Source organism: Microtus pennsylvanicus, chromosome 19 (genome assembly GCF_037038515.1).
Source record: "Microtus pennsylvanicus isolate mMicPen1 chromosome 19, mMicPen1.hap1, whole genome shotgun sequence".
Lineage (NCBI taxonomy): Eukaryota > Metazoa > Chordata > Mammalia > Rodentia > Cricetidae > Microtus > Microtus pennsylvanicus.
The window spans coordinates 26,132,200-26,149,932 of NC_134597.1; the positions used below are offsets into that span (position 1 = coordinate 26,132,200).

Below are 17,733 nucleotides of genomic sequence, written 5' to 3' on the forward strand. Positions count from 1 at the left end.
TGGTTCCTAAGGCTGATCCTACTTAGATTAAAAAAAGAAAAACAAAAGCAAAAAAAAAAAAGGATGCTGCAGCTCAAGGCATGTCAGAAAGGAGGGTTCATAGTGAAAAGCAAAAACCAGCAGAGTGAGGAAAGGATACAGGACTGTTCTCTGCCTTGGTTGGAGCTGGGATGAGGATACATCCATTAAACAGTTCCATCCTCTACCACCCTGATCGAGGGCTCCTAAGCAACCCGCTACAGGACCCAGATCCTACCACCTACTCTCTCCATTAGATCTACCACCTAAGGAAGGCTGTGTTCAAGAGAGAGGAACGTGGTCAAGAACTCCTGCCAAGGCCCATTCCTGGTACCCACTTATCTAGGCCTAACACAGAAGCCAAGTACCTGGCCATATAGCAGTGGCCATGAATGTCATTCATTGATGGGGACGCATCCCTGTGTAGCCATGGCAGAAAGGAACGAGAGGCAGCCAAGGGAGGGACTGTGATTGGAGAGTGTGAAGAGCCATCAAGTAGAATAAAGGGGATAGACAGACGGAAGGTAGACTGGAGTTGAGGCCTTGACTCAGTGATGCCCATAGTGAGGGTAGAAGATGGAGTAACGGTCATGTTCTGCATAGAGCCATTCCTATTAGTGACAGGTTGCATACAACAGTGAGCCATGAAGATGAAAATGGAGCTGAGAAACTCCCGTGCCCCGCTGATGCACAAGACAGAAGACTTGCTGTTGCAGTCACTATGTTCCTGCTGTATGTGTTTATTATGCTTTTATCATTAGTGACTGATCCTTTTAATTGTTAGAAATTGAGTTGGCTGCAAAACAGTATGTTACGCCAGCAGCAGCCTCTGATATTCGATGTCCACCATGTCTCTTGATAACATGAAGATACCACATGGAATCCATGGTTGATGTCCATTGGTTAGCCTTGGGATAATGGCATACACAAACAGCAATATGTGCACAGGGATGAAATTGCCTGAGGAAGCATTACCCAGAACACACACCATCATTAAATAACACACATGACTGAATTACAACTTCTATTTAAATATATTTGCATTTCAAAAGGGAAAAAAGCAAGCCGCTCTAGCCAATAAATCAATACGGTAGCTGGGTTGGTGTCCTCAGGGTCCTATGTACCTTGAAGGTAACCTAAGAGTAGCCAGCACCATGAGGCTCAATGACAGAGCCAGTGTCTTCACTTCTTAGTTGGCCATTGTTATTTCATAAGCTATTACAGTGGGTCTCAGCTAATTAAGACAATTTATTATTTATTGAGTGATTTCACCTCAACAATCCGGTGGTTTTAAAAAACAAGCAAATGGTTTTGAGAGATTCCTACAAGAACAGTGTAAGTAGGAAATTAAGGAACATAAACACTATTAATCAATAAGAAAATGAAGAGGTCACCCTTGACTCCCAGCGCAAGCTCTTCATCATCCACACCACAAGCCTCAGGATCAACAAATCAGAATAGAGTCGGCACTTGTTTCTCTCAAAAAGAAATCAAAATCATTCAGGAGACTATTTTGAGAACTAGCTGCGGCCCGCTTTCTTGAAGGCTAAGCTTCCCCTTAAGTGCCTGATGTACTTGTAGGCACTGCCTTATTGGTGGAGGCACACCTCCGTTATATCACAGGCCACATCTCCTCTCCCCATTTTGCTGAGGGTTGCCCTGGTTCATCAGGGCACAGGAGGACTGAGCTTTGGTTGGTGGACATCAAGGAGAAGCCAGGAGAACAAGCGTGTAATAGCGACTTCTGCTGACTGGGACCATTCAAGAGACCCATCCCTTCTCAGACCATCCTTTCTTCTCCCAGCAGTTGCAGGGTTTTTACTTCAGAGGACATACGGGTTGGCTCCTCTGGTATTTAAGCAAATTACGAGCCTCATTTACCTCAGTGGCAACCATCCCCATATGCCTGGTCCTAAAAATTCATCTAGGAAGCCCAAAGGCAAGTATACCACAGAACTAGAACCTGAGTCTCTTTGTCCCTGGATTCCTGCTTGATCTCTTGGTCCTTTCCACGAATGCCACAGGCAAAGCACTGAAAATCAAAGCATCTTCCTCTATACAACAAGACCTAACCACAAAGACTTTGGTCACACGCTAAACACTGGGCCACACCCTTGAGGCCTTCATTTCTATTCATCCGATTTTATTTAAACCCTTTGAAAGAGGAAGGAACTGGGGGTTGCAGAGGGCAGGTAATTTGAAATGGCCAGTTAAACTCAAACTCAACCCAGGATCTCTGATTTCACCTCTCTACTGTTTCTCACAGTAGTCTGGAAAGAAGTTGTAGAAAACATTTGACATTTGTCCTTGGAGAAGTTTCGCTCTGAGCCTCAGATCCCTCGTGTGTCAAATGAGGTTATTCTAGAACATATTGCATGGGGCTTTAAATGAGTTACTACACCCAAAGCTTCAAAGCATACTCAACGGAGTAGCTGCGGTGCTGAGTTAGCAGGGAGTGTCTGTTGTACCATTGCTGTGTTAGACTGTTGCTATCATAAGCCGAGTCTGTCCTCTTGTTCCTATGAATAATCATCTCTTATCCTTTAGCCCAGTATTGACTCAGAGAGAAACTGTTATTACAGAGGGAAATCTAAACTACCCTTACCATCACCTCTGCACACACCACAGCTCTATCCCAGCTTCAGTGAATGGACCCAGGATGTGAATGGAGCATTAGGGAGAAGTAACTTCAAGACTTTTTTCAATACCCGCAGGGCCCACACCTGGCAAGCCACGCCTTCTTCTCTGCGTCAACCTGCCAGATTTAGGCTGTCCTATGGAGACCACAGACACCTGGAGACTAATTAGGCTGCTGGTCCTTGGGCAAATGGGCCCAGAGGCCCCACAGAGAGGCAGCTGCTGGGAGAGGCAGGCTGTGAACTCAGCAAACGCAAGAGAGTAGCTTGTCCCTACAACAGTGGTGACTCGTAAGCCATGGCATCTCCCAAATCATGAGAGGCTCCCAGAAAGTGGCAGTAGAGTTTATCAAGTCCAAGGTCCTGGGATCCCAAAAGTCAGGGCAGTGAGAGTCACAGGAGAAGAAGCTTGCTTTGTTTTTATTTGTTCTGTTTTGAGTCAGGGCCTTGTGTAGTCTAGGCTAGCCTCAAATTATGTAGCCAAGGATGCTTCTCCTCCATCCTGAGTGCTAGGATTACAAGCATACACCTGTCACCCCAGGGATGGCAAGAGGGCAGAGAGAGACGGGCGAATCACACAACTAGTTCACGAACTGGGCAGTTCAGCCTACTTGGCAATGCTCCATGCCAATGGGCAAAACCATCTTAATCAAAAAGCAGAAAGCACCCGAGGACCAACACGCCCACACTTACATAGGCACACATGCACACATAAGCAGTAGTAGGCACTGACCCTTTCGGACAGAAATAATGACGCAGCTCTGGGGGTGGTGTGGGAGGATGAGCGCACACGCATGCTTTCACATTTATGTCTGAGTGGGCAGACGTGTAAACAGGCGAGCATGTGCACAACTGCACATGGGCATGTAGAGGTCAGAGGGCAACCTTGCTCATTGTTTCTCAGGCACCTTTCACCTTTTGTTTGAGCCTGGATCTCTCATTGGCTCGTAACGTCACCAAATAGTCTCAGTTCACCAACCACTGAGTGAGAGCTTGTTCTGCACCATCAGTGAGTGTGTTCTGGGGATTCAAACTCAGGTCCTCGCACACCTGAGACAGGCACTTTACTGACTGAGCCATCTCACTTGCCCAAGACCCCTTGAAGGGCATTCTTGGAGACTGCCTGCTTTGGTCTAATGGCCAGACGCAGGGTTTCAGATGCCTTGGGACTAAAGAGCATTATCTACCATGCTGGAGCTTGGGGAGAATCCAGCTGAGGGTAGAGGCATTTCCTCACGTCTTTCTCCAATTCATGCTACTCAGAAAAGAGGACAGATGAAGGCACAGAGCAAAAAGGAAGCAGAGGCCAAAGGCCCTCTGGGAATAAGGGGTCAAATCCATAATGACAAGCAAAGCATCAGTAAGAATGGAAGCCTGAGCTAAAAATAAATGAAAAAGTCTTTATCTGACTTAAGACCCCTTCCAAGCAGTGAGCTCTATTGTCAATTTCATGGGGAAGTGCACAGGCAGCCGGGGCCACCACACCCTACCTGCTTGGCCTGGACCCCCCTTCCCACAGCTAGGGATCATTTATCAAACTAGCGGAGGAGAAAACCCTTCGTCAAAAGGCATTGCCTCTGCGGGGATTTAGCACGCTGATGGTCTCACCCCAGCGCCACCTGCTTGCTTCTAGGTCACCCAGGGAAGGACATCAGACCATAACCGTCCCCTCCTTCCGGCTCCCCTGATGCTCCTCTTGCTGCCGTTCATGTGGAAAAGGAGGCGGGTGTGGCAATGGGCTTGGAAAAGCCCGGCTTGCAGAGGAGCTTCTTCCCCGGATGGGTGGAGGGTGTAACTGCCTCTCCTCTCAGGATCCCAGAGACACATCAGGACCCACACAGCAGCCCAGTGAGAAAGAAAATGGAGTGCCCACCCAGAGGAAGCGCTCAGGCCTCACAAGTTCTACACCCAAGTCAGGTTCAAGGACAGTGGCAGAGGCAATCTACAGCCTGCGCGTGGCTCAGGACTAGTTGCTTCCGACTGCTGAATGGAACCAAAGGTTCTTCCCTGATTTAGACAAGCAGGAGCCAGGGCTGGAAGTAAACACTGGAACGAATGGATTACAGGCCTGGGCTTTGCTCTGATGTTGCTGGTCTGGCTGCCCTATGCTCATTGTACGAATCTGAGCGCGTCTCTATTTCTCCCAAACTTCCATCCTTGATCTACGCACTGGATTGTGAAAACAGGAACCATCCCCACAGCTACTGCGAAGTGCAGTACATAAGCCCAAGCACGTAGCCACTAACAACCTCAAGTGCTGGGTCTAGCACTAATACTGAAATCTCTGGATGGGGGGGTGGGGTGCGGCAGCTGCCAGAGTACTTTTGCCAGCAGCGCTATGCCTTGTTTGCCTCTCTTTGGTCTTCTTGAACCTTGGTCACCCTACCAAGTGATGGCCAGGAGAAGTGACTCCCTTCCTCATGTCCTAGTCCAAGCAGAGCTGAAGGACATCTTTACCCACGCTCACCTTGAGCACCACTTTGTTCTCCATTGCTGTGATAAACGTTGACCCAAAGAAAGCATCCTGAGGCGCATGCACCTGTGAGCGACACTAAATAGACCCAACAGACTGTATTCGTATTTACGTATGCGTGTATAATGCTAGAGTGGGTCATGAATTTGGGAGGGAGGGAGGAGACACAGGAGGAGTTGGAGGAGCCAAAGGAAGAGAAGGAACGAATTAATTCAAGTAAGGTACTCACGTTTGAAATTCTCAAAAAAGATTAAAATATTTAAATTGTTAAAAAGCAACTTGAGGAGGAAACAGTTTGCTTGACTCCCAGGTTACTGTCCATCATCAAAGGAAGCCGAGGCAGGAACTGGAGCAGAGACCATGGAGGAACGCTGCTTACTGGCTTGCTCTTCCTGCCTTGTTCAAGCTACCTTTCTTACACAGTCCGGGACTACAAAAGGGATGGCACCACCCCCAGAGGGCTGGGCCCTCCTATAACAGAGCTAGTTCCTCAATGGGGAGTCCCTCTTCCCAGGCGTGTCAAGTTGACAACGGAAGCTAGCTAAAGGAAATGCAAAGCTGCTAGTCTCAAAAGCTTCAGACATCACAGGAATCGTTACGTTTTTCTGAGTGTAGTTCTCTGGTCCTACAATGAGCCACATCTTGTGTGACATCCCAACCTTCCTAGTCCCTGTCTGTTTCCCAGTAGCTGCTACTCCCAAGCAGCCTGCCCATCTCTCTTCTGCTCCAAGGCTCAAGGGCCTCATTAGTGCCCACTGAGGACTTAGCCTCCTCCATTCTGGGCTTGAGGGACCCAGGAGTCTCAGTAGATAGACATTACAACCCAGTTGTCTCCCAGCCACCAAGGTCTCACAAATCCCTGGGATTGTGTGGCAGGGCAGAGCCAAACTTGTGAGGACTACATACTCACCAACCCACAAAGCCCTGAAGAGTCAGGAACTCCTGGACACAGGTTCCAGCAATCTGACTGACTCAAGCCCATCAGAAGACCCTGAAGCATGTTCAAGTTTAAGAACCACTGACTGAAATAAATGGTCAGCTTTGATGTATCTCCTTAATTACCACATCAGGGTGGAACTCAAAGCAAGTCTGCCCACTTAAAATTGGCCTAATGATGGCAGCTGTCTCTTTGTGTGGTTGGTTACAAACAATAGAAAAGATCCTGCACACTTATGTAAATATTTGCTAGATTTGTCTTCCTAATAAATCTGAGAGATTAGTCTTTTCCTAGTGAAGGATCCTAGATGTTTTGAAGTGAATCTTTCCAGGCTACTGGGCTGTCAATCAAAATAGTCCATCTCCCCAGGAAGAGGACAGTTATTAACTTATTAACCATTTTCTCCTTTGTTCTTTGTCTTGTTTTTCTGGTATTGTAAACTAGGTCTCACTCTATAGTCCAGGCTGACCTTGAACATAGCAATCCTTATGCCCCAGACTCCCTAGTGCTGAGACGACAGTTATGAGCTACCATACCTGACTCAACCATGCTTTTCTTCCTCTTGGATTTCAGAAGTTCTCAGTCAGGGGCAAGTCCCCTCTCCCATGGGCCTCTAGAAATATTTAGTAGCTTCTATGGCCATCTGAGTATACCTGGCTTTAGGATACAGTACATCATAGGTTCTCTTCTTGCAGGTGGTACAAGATGGCTGTCAATCATGAAGAATTATCACACACAAAATTGCTTTCAGCACCTCCATTCAAAAGCCCTGACCATCCAAAGACTGCAAGAACCCCATGCCACAGGCAAACAAATCACAATAGTGTCAGGGAAGAGTGACAATGTCACAAGACATGTTCTCACCATAGTTACCAGAATTCTTACTTTGGGTTTCATTGCTGAGCTCCTCCCAAGACATTCCTTTTACTCCCTTTAGTTAGTTGGCTTCTAGCTCACTATTCCCTATGAACGTAGCTCAGATGTTCACTTCCATGGGAGTCCACAAATGTATCCCAGTACTGTGGGTCTTTGGGAGTCCCCATGTTCTCCAAAATCTCCTATAGGAGACTGATGTTGAGCCAAGAGAATGGGTGTGGGGTGGGCCTATCTTTAAAACTTCGTAACAGTTATTTATGACTCAAAGACAAGCAAGGGATGCCAGAAGAAGGTTGAATGTGTGTACTGTTCAGAAGGTAAAAATTTCTGTGCAAGGAGGAGATTTAATCAGCAGAATCAATAAAGATTTATTTCGAAGAATGCCCAAAGTAACATTGCTCCGACAGAGAACCAGAGGGGGGCTGTTGCAATAGCACTTAGAGGCACACACAAATCACCGTTCCCCTGAAGCATTGATGACCTCCAGCTCTGATGAAGTTGGTGGCCATTTCTCCTGACTTAACACCTCTGTTCCCAGGCACAGCCCCTCCCTCTAGGGACTTCCACCTTGTGCTTTCACCAGCTCCCCCTCCCCACAGAATAGCAACTGAGTGTGCTAAAATGTCCCTTGTCCCACAAGCCATTAAGCTGTCAAACTGAGGTGGTGAACAAACCCAGAGAGAGCCAGTCCTGGAATGCTAATGGCAAAATTGCAATTATTCTTTCTGCTCCGGACAATTCCTGCTTTAACTTTCCTGGCCTCGGGTCATATTTCGTGATCCTTAGATACTGATGGGAGAGACACGGCCTGATGGAGAAAATAACCGGGGAGAATTTTGTCTTGATAGAGATGGAGGCAACTAGTAGTTTGGCAGGTTTTTTTTTCTTTTTCTTATTTTCTGTTTTTGTTTTTTGTTTTTTTTTTTTGACATATATACGGGTGTCATATAATGACTTCTGGTTATAAAGGCCCTAGCCAAAGGAAAAACAACCGCTCCATAAATGCCTTGCCCACATCAGGGAAATAGCTTTGTTACACACTTGAGTACCATTTTCAAGGGCACTTTAAGTAGAGCATTGGTTGCTACTTTCAATTGAACATGTGAGAAGGAGCGGCTAGGGCAGGTGTGGGGACAGGGTAACCATCTCCATTGCTTTTACCTGCTCAACTTTTAGAGACACAGGCTGTGGGGTCGAGACACAGACCTGTGGGTTCAAGCCCCATGCAAGACTTATTTAGCACATGAATGAGTGCATACTATGTATGAGCCATGCCAGATGCGGGGCACTTCCCCTAGAGCAAGACATCTTAAACTTTTTCTACTAATGACTTTTTTAAGGTTTACAAGAAACAGAAATATGTTTATACAAAGAAGGCACACAAATTAAATATTTACTGATAACACATCATTAAAATTTATTTTACAACAATTCTTTGACATATGTGTCATTTTACCCATCATTCGATAAAAGAAATTTAGATGCTAATGAACCGACATGCCCATTTGTTTAACACAATACTAATTTGATATTTATATACTAAGAAATGACGGAAGGAAAATATTAAAGTCTTTGTTTTCTGTAATTAAACCATTATGTTTCTTAAAAGCAGTAAGTTTTATATGCACTGGAATCTGCACCTTACAATGATTTCAAGGTATTGCAGACATCATCTGGGCATGGCATTGCGTGCTGTGAAGGTATGTGTGGTGAGGTGTGCACATGTGGTTTGTTTAGAACCACAGCTGGAGCGAAGGCGTGTCTCGAGACATGGGTCAGTAGCGACAGAACTACCTGGAATTCCTTGTGCATTTGATTTTTGAATGAACTTTTGTTCAGTGTGTCATCAGTAAACTTTTGCTATTAACAAATGTTGACAATCCCATGCATAGTTACAACCTCCAGTTTAGGGAGGCCTTGCTCTGTGAAACTGCCTCTCTATGCAAATGACAAGTCAAGTACTACATGTATTCACAGAAGGGCTGGTGAGTTCCACTTTTATGGAAAAATCCAGACTGTGTTGTGGCTGGTGACAAACACGAACCCTAAACTAAATAAGTATATGATAGCACCAGCCAAGGAAATAGAGTTAATACTTCAACTTATCACTGGCCATATAAATAATAAGTCGGGTGGAGATAAAAAAATAAGCTAATCAGAATGTGCTTAGTAAACAAGTGACATTTGGACAGATGAGATGAAAGGGTGGGGGGAAGCATGGAGGGTCACTTGGAGATTGCACAGTAGAACAGCGTGTCTTCAGTGTTCTGCCTATACTATGACATGGCTAGATGTTGGTTTATCTTTTGTATCTTCCTTGGAGTGTGTAGACCTTTTGCATGTGTACATTACTATTTTCCTTCCATTCTAGAAAATATACAGCTATTACCTCTTCAAGTAACAATTTCCCAATTCTTTCTCTTTATAAAACTACAATTAAATAAACAAGACATTCTCAATGTTGCCTCTAGGACCCTTGACTTTTATTTTGTGTGATTTCTTTTGCTCTGTGTCCCACGTTACTGTATCTTTGGTTGTTTCTGAATTCTTTTTATATCTGTCTATTGAAATCCACTTAAATTGCTGCATTTTTCCATTCTAGAGTTAGTCTTTGTTTCAAACCTACTATATAATTTCTGTAGTTCCCTGTTTGCTGCCAAATTTTTAGTCTTGTTTTATTTTCACTTGGGAATAGTAAGTCTGTTTATTTTAGAAGCCAGTGCTTCCTAACTGGAGTATCTGTAAAACCTGTAGATCTATCACTTTGGCTGGTTCTTGCTTGTGTGGACTTGGTTCCTCCTGGACTACCTTATCTTTGATGATATGTTGGGCATTGTTTTTAAACACGTTTGCATAAAATCATTGGAGAGAAGGATAAAGTGTCTTCTTCCTGATAGCATTGGGTTACTTCTGTCTGTTAACTTATAACACAATAGAGTATTTCTATCATTTCAAGAAAGAAAAAAATTTCTTGAGGTCTTGAATGTTCGGGGAACAGTGTAAGCAATGTTGACCTACTGCTGTTTTTGATTGATCTTATTAAAGGACCTAGGTCATTTGCCATGCATTTCAGATCACCACAGTTGTAAAACTGGCTGTACACAATTACCAGCCACAGCGACAGACACTTAGGCATTTTGCTTTATGACCTATTTCTTTACCAATGTAGTTTTCCTGCTCACAGCCATTATTCATTTGACTGTCATTTGCATACCTGAGTGCCTATACTTACAATAATACATTATTACTATTGCCTATTTTCTCATGTAAGCTATCTGAGAAGTGTTCGCTTGTGACTTTTTTATGTTTCTCAGATAAATCCTCCTTTAAAAATGTAAATCCATGTCTGCTCAGAAATGAGCTGAGCTAAGAAGATACCAATTGACATGTCAAAGAGCATGGGTAAAAACCCTGGAGGAATAGTCTTACCTAGGGAAGAGCACACCGATTGGTTATCCACTACCAAATATTCAGCCCTGAAAGCGTATACATACCAGAAACATACAACTGAGCATGTTATGTTTCAGAATATATATGCATGTACATATATATAACAATTAACAAAAAAGGCCATAAATTTGAAAGAGCAATGAGGGATATATGAGATGGTTTGGAGGGCAGAAAGGAAAGGGAGAAATGCCATAATTAAATTATAATCTCAGACTTTTTTTAAGTTTAAAAAATGTAAATAAATGCCTCTAAAAGGATTTTATCCCTTTCTCCAGGGGATTTCTTGGGGATTTAGGTCTTTACAGTTTTATGCTTTAAGGATGTTGTTCTTTTAGGATTTGAATATTTGAGATTGTGCCATTCAAGATGATGTCTATCTGGGGTGGAGAGACAGCTCAGCGGTTAAGAGCATTGGCTGCTTTTCTAGAGGACCCAGGTTCAATTCCCAGCTTCTACATGGTGTCTTGTAACTGTATGTAACTCCAGTTCTAGGAGACCCATTGACACCTTCTTCTGGCCTCCCTAGGCACTGCATGCCCTGGTTCACAGATACACATGCAAGTCAAATACTCATACATATAAAATAAAATATTTTTAAATTTTTTGAAAGGTAATGCCTTTCAGAAACATAAGCACCAAACCAGCCACAAACCGCTGGATCAACAATGGTGTCCCACCTACAAAGATATGCTAGTACAGTGGGGAAATCTTGGGCAAATAACCAACCAATGTCTAGTTTGACTTAAGCCCACTCCACAAGACAGGAATTAGAGAATAAGAACAAATCCACATGAAGGAAATAAGATAGTAGAATGATATGATTTGTCAATTGACTAAGAGTGGAGTCAACAGAAAAGAGTCAAGTGATACTTAGGTTTGAACATGGATGCTTCACAGACAAAGGGGGAAAGGTGGTCTAAACCACAGCCAACCGTCCTTCAGTCATGACATTGCTTCAAGGAAAGAGCCCAGTCTGAAGCGAGTGGTAATGTCCTCTTCCCAACCCAGAAAACTCCCTGAGGGATGATGGCACGTGAGGATGTATCTATGTCACTATGATCAGGGGGGTAACCTTTTGGGGAGATAGAGGTGTACCCTATTTAGTGATAGCAGACATTCTCTCAGTCAATGTTAGTTGGTAGTTGATGGTTTTATCCTTTTGAGAGACACCTCTCTAGGATGCTTGTTAATAAATATACAGAGGTTTTGAGCTATAGAAACACGAACCAGGAGGTACCGTAGAAAACAAAGGACGCAGAAATAGACTCAAGTGTATAAAGAATAAGAGGGGCACATTCCATTGCTGTGGGACCAGTGACACTAGGGGACCCCACAGATTGTCATTATTGGTTCCACTGAGTGATAAAAGGGTGCCCAGTAGGATTAACTTGCCAGGTTTCTAGGGAGTGGATTCAATAGAAATGTAAACCTTTAAACTATAGTCACATCGCTTTTGGTCTAAATGTCCACCATACACTATAGCTATTTCCCCCCATCCACTCTTACATTTATATGAATAAATGTCAAAAGGCAGCTTCCTATGAGGAAATAACTCCTGCTCCACTGTTGGGAACTGGAGGATGAAATAAAATAAAAGTAAAATGTTACTAGAGGAAGGGCTATATATAATTTCATAAATAAATTACAAAGTCTGGCATCGATTTGAGTTGAAGCTGAGCTATGGAAGAGAGTGGTCCAGCCACATCCGGCAGAGCTCACCACAGGACCTGCTCGCTTTCGCCTCCTTTTATTAATTGTCTTCACCAGATCAATACGACTTACAAAAGCCTCTTCCTCATCCAGCCCCAGGACTTCTCTCCCTCTTGACACCTGGACTTCAAGAGAGTGGAGACCCATCTCCCAATATCCTGTGGTCTCAAGTTGTATGGAAGTTCCTTGTAACACTCCCTTAGGGATACTGTCTTCTGATGTCCATTTGTAAGATCTGTTCATTTGTAAGGTGTGGCCTTGCTGCACCTCAAAGACATAGAAACACAGAAGTGGGCAGGTGACTGAAAACCTCACTACAGCAAAGTGACAGCTGAGGAAAACTGTCTCAGAAATATATTACCAAGTCCCTGCTGATGAGGTCACATTGGCCAGTTCACTGCTGAATCCTCAATCTTGCTGCAATAGCTGACTTCTATGCTTGCTACCTCAGAGCACAGCCATGAACTGACCCAAGACCCTCTCAGCACTCTCACTACACGGTTCCAAGAAGCATCCTCCATGGGAGTGTGTTCGGACATCTTTCCTATCAAAGTGTTTCTTCCCTAAAAAGGGGAAGCAGTGACTGAGTTCCTCTAATTCTGAGGTACGAAGGGCTCCGTGAATGGTTTTGACAGGAAAAGAAAGGTGAGGAGAAGGATAAGTTAGGACTGAGGTGTTAAGGAGTGAGGTGAGGCAGAGGCCGCTAAGAAAAGTCAGTGTTGCCGGGTAGGGAGAGGTTAGCTGATTGGCTGACACCATCCACTGTCATCAGGCACCTACAAAGCCTAGACCCAGCAGGGGGTAGATGGTTCTATTTCTGTTTATTGGCAGTAGGGCACCATTAGCAACCAGCCAATCCCAGAAACATTAGCGAGTGGCCTATTGCCCTTCACAACTCCAGTCAGTAAGTAGCTTCTCCAAGAGAGTACGGCTTTAACAACTGTCCCAGTGGACAGGAGCTCCAGAGGTGTGCACCCGCTGAGCCACACCTACAGACTCTCCTTCTACAGAGAATACGGGGTGTCTTGCTCTAGCGATAGCCTGAGGAACCGCACCTTGTCTACACACAAAGCTAATATTCCGACTGAGATAGAATGATAGCAATGCAGGCAGAGGACCAGACGACAGGTGGGAGGAAATGGGTGTTTCTAGGGCCATAAAAAAAATAGAGCACAGAAGACAGTCCAAGTACTAGATATGCAACTGTTATGGGCTATTCTCTCAGCTCCTGCTTACTCTGGCCACTCGGGGTCACACTCCTGAACTCATTGCTGACTCTGGAAGCATTTCTAAGCACTCCAGGAACTGGCTCTAACATGAGGCTTCTCTTTTGAAAGAGCATACAAAAGGAATCATTCTGTTTCCCTAGAAGCTTCACTGAGACAACCATTGCCCACCAATCACAACCACAAAGAAAGTGGCCACACTCTGAGGGTGAGAGCAAAACCCAGCGGACGGGATCTTCCATGCCCACACTTAGCACAGGACTCTAGACCCTCTACCTTTGTCCTCAATACGATTTTTTGGGGGGTTCTCTTTGTGGTGATCACATTCTCCTTTCTCATTTCTAACCACAACCTTGGGCTCTAGGCCACTATGCCCCCAGTACAATTTTTTGGAGTGGGAACACATCGAGGGAAGCAAAGTTCCTAAGAGACAGGGCCTGGAAGCCTGCACCTTCGCTGGATATTCAGGTCATTATTATAGCACAGACAGGACTCCCAGACTCAGGCGCCAAGCCAGACCTGAAGACAAGTAAGATCACGTGCTAAAGCAAGCTAGGAAGAATGAGTTCCTTCCAAGTGGGAGAGCTTGCTCCACCAAAAAGTGGCTCCAGTTCCCTCCAAATGTTCCACTCGGGATTAAAGGCTCAGGACTCTCAGACAGGCCTGCACTTCTACAGAAGTGCAAAACCACATTTGAAGTGCGATCTCCTAACCTTTAATGTTAGCCACAGCAAAGCATTCCATGGGTATAAACAAAACACAGAATACAATCTGACTTTAGAAGCTCTGGTGAACAGTAACATCTGAACACCATTAGTTTGGGGTCAGTTTGAAAGACACTAGGCTTTAGGGTATCTCTTAGTCCTTTCTGAGGACATCAGCCCATGTTCAAGGGGAACCAATGCTTTCTAGATTGCTAGTTTATAATTCTTAGTTCCTCCCTAAAAGCAGGAGATGGACGTTGAGTTAAAGACCTTTTAAAGTGTTCAGCCAAGAGCCGACTCAACAGCTCCTATCACAAGTGACTGGTTCAGAGCATTATCTACCAAGAAGGGAGACCCCTGACTCATGACTCCTGAGCCATGTTATCAAAATGCTGCAAGACCTTCAGAAAGGAACAGACATGAGGCTCCTGGCCCTTATCTTGAATTATATGATTTCTAGGAAAAACAAAGCTGGCATGAGTCCAGAATATGATACAATATTTAAATCTTATTCTTGAGATACAGAAAAGTAGGGGCTCGGGAACCACAGTGCTTCGTAGAATATTTTCTCCTACAAAGATGAATTAGACCCTCCAGCAGTGTCTGTCTGGTGGGGCTAAAAGACAGCAATGATTCTAAACTTAGCAAGAATAACAAGCACCAAGTAGGAAAGAAAATGAAGAAAAAGCAAGAATTGGTGAGAGAGGAACCCACACAATTAGGCTTTTGTCCTCTTTTTCTCATGTCTCCCTATGGGCACAGCTGGCATGAACCCTCATACAGAGGTTTGGAGACTAGAAAGATGAAGGAAAGGGACAGGGGAAGCCACTGCCTTGGGTTTACTCAAGATGAACTTGATCTTCTGCTCTTTTGCCGGCCCTAGTAGAGTCAATAAACTATAGAGTTTGGCTGGAACGAATCCAACTTGTAGTCAAAGTTTTAGGATCCAAAAAAAGAAGAATTGTTGAGAAAGCCATTTGCAAGGATATCTCCAGAATGTAGCATCACTGGGCCAATAGGGCCATCATTAACACACAACCAGACACTCATTTAGATTCAGGAACAGAAGGGGGCAGATGCCGAAGGTCCCTTGAGTACTCAGTTTTTTAATGATACTCTGGAGAGCAGAGGGGAGAAGAAACACCATTAATGGAAACGACAGAAACGAACTGCCTGGTAGTGAACTATGACCTTGACTTGGGCTTCCAAAACTGATTACCGTCAAACTCACTTTTCTTCCTCCCCCTAAAAAAAAAAAAATCTTTATATTCTCAAATTATAATTATGTCATTTTCCCTTCTCTTTCCTCCCTCTAAACCCTCCCATGGACTCTCCTCCAGTATCTGTTACTCTTTTTGTTATACACATATATGTGTTTATATTAAGAAGAATCCTCATGCCCATTCCTTACTACCAATAACCTTGGAGATTCTGATTCAACCAGTCAGAGATGAGGTTAGGAAATGAATCATTTTTTCCAAAGTTCATCAGGTAAATTCTAGGCTAATCAGGATTTGGAAATCATAAGTCAAACCCACAGTACCCACAAAATGAACATAAACAAGTCAAATGCCCAAGTGGACCATCTGGCTCCACTATTCAAGGAAGGGAGCCCAAAACGATGGCACTTAGTCATGAGTGTCCTGACAACTGCATTCATTTTTAAGTATTTCCTCTCATGAGAAGGTAAACTGAATTACAGCGAACTAGCTGCATGGTGATTTCCCTGATTCCATGAGCAGGAAGGATTTAAAGTTCAATATCTTTTCCAGTAGGAAAATAAACAAGGCCACCCTTTTTAGCAACGTATGGTCTAGGCCAAGCATCGTGTCTGAACATTTTATATACATCTTACTTCACCCATGAAGATGATAGGACCATCCCCACAGTACTCATCTTGGTGTGTGTGAGGAATGGTGTGTGTGTGTTGGGGGGTGGGGGGTAGCCATTGCCCAAGCTAAGTAATGGCAGGCTGTGAATTGAATGTGTATTGGATCCCATGGTTTGCACCTTTAGTTTCCAGGATAACACTTTGTTGAAGCTTCCATGTGTACATCTTTGCTTTAATTGTTGGTTCTTTGAGTGCTACTTAAATGATATAGTTTGCTTTCAATTGCTGTGGTAAACACCACAACCAAAAGAAGCTTGAGGCAGGGACATGATTATTTCGTGTATACATTTCCAGACAAGAGCTCATCACTAAGAGAAGTCAGGGAGGAACCTGGAGGCAGAGACTGAAGCAGAGGTCATGGAGGGGCGCTGTTTGCTGCCTTGTTCTCAAGCGCATGATCAGTTAGTTGCCTTTCTTATACAGCTCCAGTCTACTAGAGAACTAGAGTTCTACTTGGAATGGTACCAACCACAGTGGACTGGGTCCTCCTACACCAATTAGCAATCAAGAAAATTCCCCACAGACACGCCCACAGACCAATCTTATGAAGGCAATTCTTCCACTGAGGTTTCCTCTTTCTAGGAACCAAGTTAATAACTAAATTTAGCATCACATTTAGCCAAGGTCCTCTTTCATTCTATTGCAATCTCTCCTCTTCTGACTGCAAGAAGGGAAAGACTGAGGATCCAGAAGGTGGCAGAAGCTGGGACCTGGGTGTAGGGTTTTACCTGGAAGTACAAGCAGGTATTCCTACTTAATTGTCTCCAATGCGGAAGAACCAATGGACAGACACTCCAACAGCAAGCATAGAAAAGTCAGAAGACATCAAAACCCCACAGACTCAACCACCAGGAGAATCTAATCCCTGTCTTTGGAGGCAGCATGTGATTTGCCTTGATTTTTTTTCCCTTTGGGTGACTCTGCCCCCAACCTTATGCAGCAACTTGCAAACCAGAACTGGGAATGACACGGAAGTAGAAGCCACCGCTCTTTGCAGCCACAACTACAGAGCCCAAGATCACCATGACCAAATTAGGACAGAAAGAGTGCATTGACGCACATACGGCCCCGGGGAGTCTGAGCCCAAACAGATCCAATGCTGTCGAACAAAACATGAAACTGAAGAAAACACCCAGCCACACAGAGCCCTTTCAATGGGTGGCTTTGCTCCAGGGCTGCTAGTCGGGAGAGAGACGAGACAGACAAAGCAGTGCTTTGGAAAGCCTCAAAAGAGTTTCGAGGAATGTCACGTCCATAATCCAGTGGGGTTTGGGAAGGGGTTAGAGAGTCCTGGTTGTTGAGTTGCACTTGGTTGTCATAGGAAGAAACAGAGCTCAAGACTCACCCAGCCCTTGTGTTTAATCAAGTTAAATCCTAACACAAAATTAATTCAGGGTAGAGTTTAATTCTAATTGGCAGATGACTGAGATTTCTATGATAAGCAGATAAACCTGGGGCAATTTCAAGTGCAAGTGGATTTTTGTTTATTTGTTTGTTTAACTTGTTATTATTGCTTTGTGTCTCATCATTTCATATGCATTCTGGGAATTGATTTGGTGGAGAGGACTGAAGAAGGGGCTCAGCCGTGGACACCGATGACAGGGACATCAACCAGAGAGCTGCAGCTGAACGGCAGCAGATGTTTGGGGTTTGCTGCCTCCTCCACAATCCCAACAATATGACCCGTAATCCAGACCAAGGATTCCACAGTGACATTTCCCAATAAACACCCAGCCCGATGAGAACAAAGCATCAGCCTGTTCTCTCCTGGCATGGAGAGCATCCTCACCCCACCCAAGAAAACTTCAGTCC

At 44.4% G+C, this 17,733-nt stretch overlaps 1 protein-coding gene across 2 annotated transcripts in view; it reads right to left on the minus strand.

Annotated features, from left to right (window-relative positions):
- Positions 1–17,733, minus strand: part of Plxna4 (plexin A4) — a 452,981-nt gene that overhangs the window by 403,533 nt on the left and 31,715 nt on the right. Inside the window, exon 1 of one of the 2 annotated variants that reach the window (XM_075953915.1) lies at positions 5,357–5,444. The exons of the other annotated variant lie outside the window; for it this stretch is intronic. The gene's annotated coding sequence lies outside the window, so the exon portion shown is untranslated. Of the gene's footprint in view, positions 1–5,356; positions 5,445–17,733 lie in introns of those variants that run through there. 2 annotated transcript variants of the gene reach the window in all.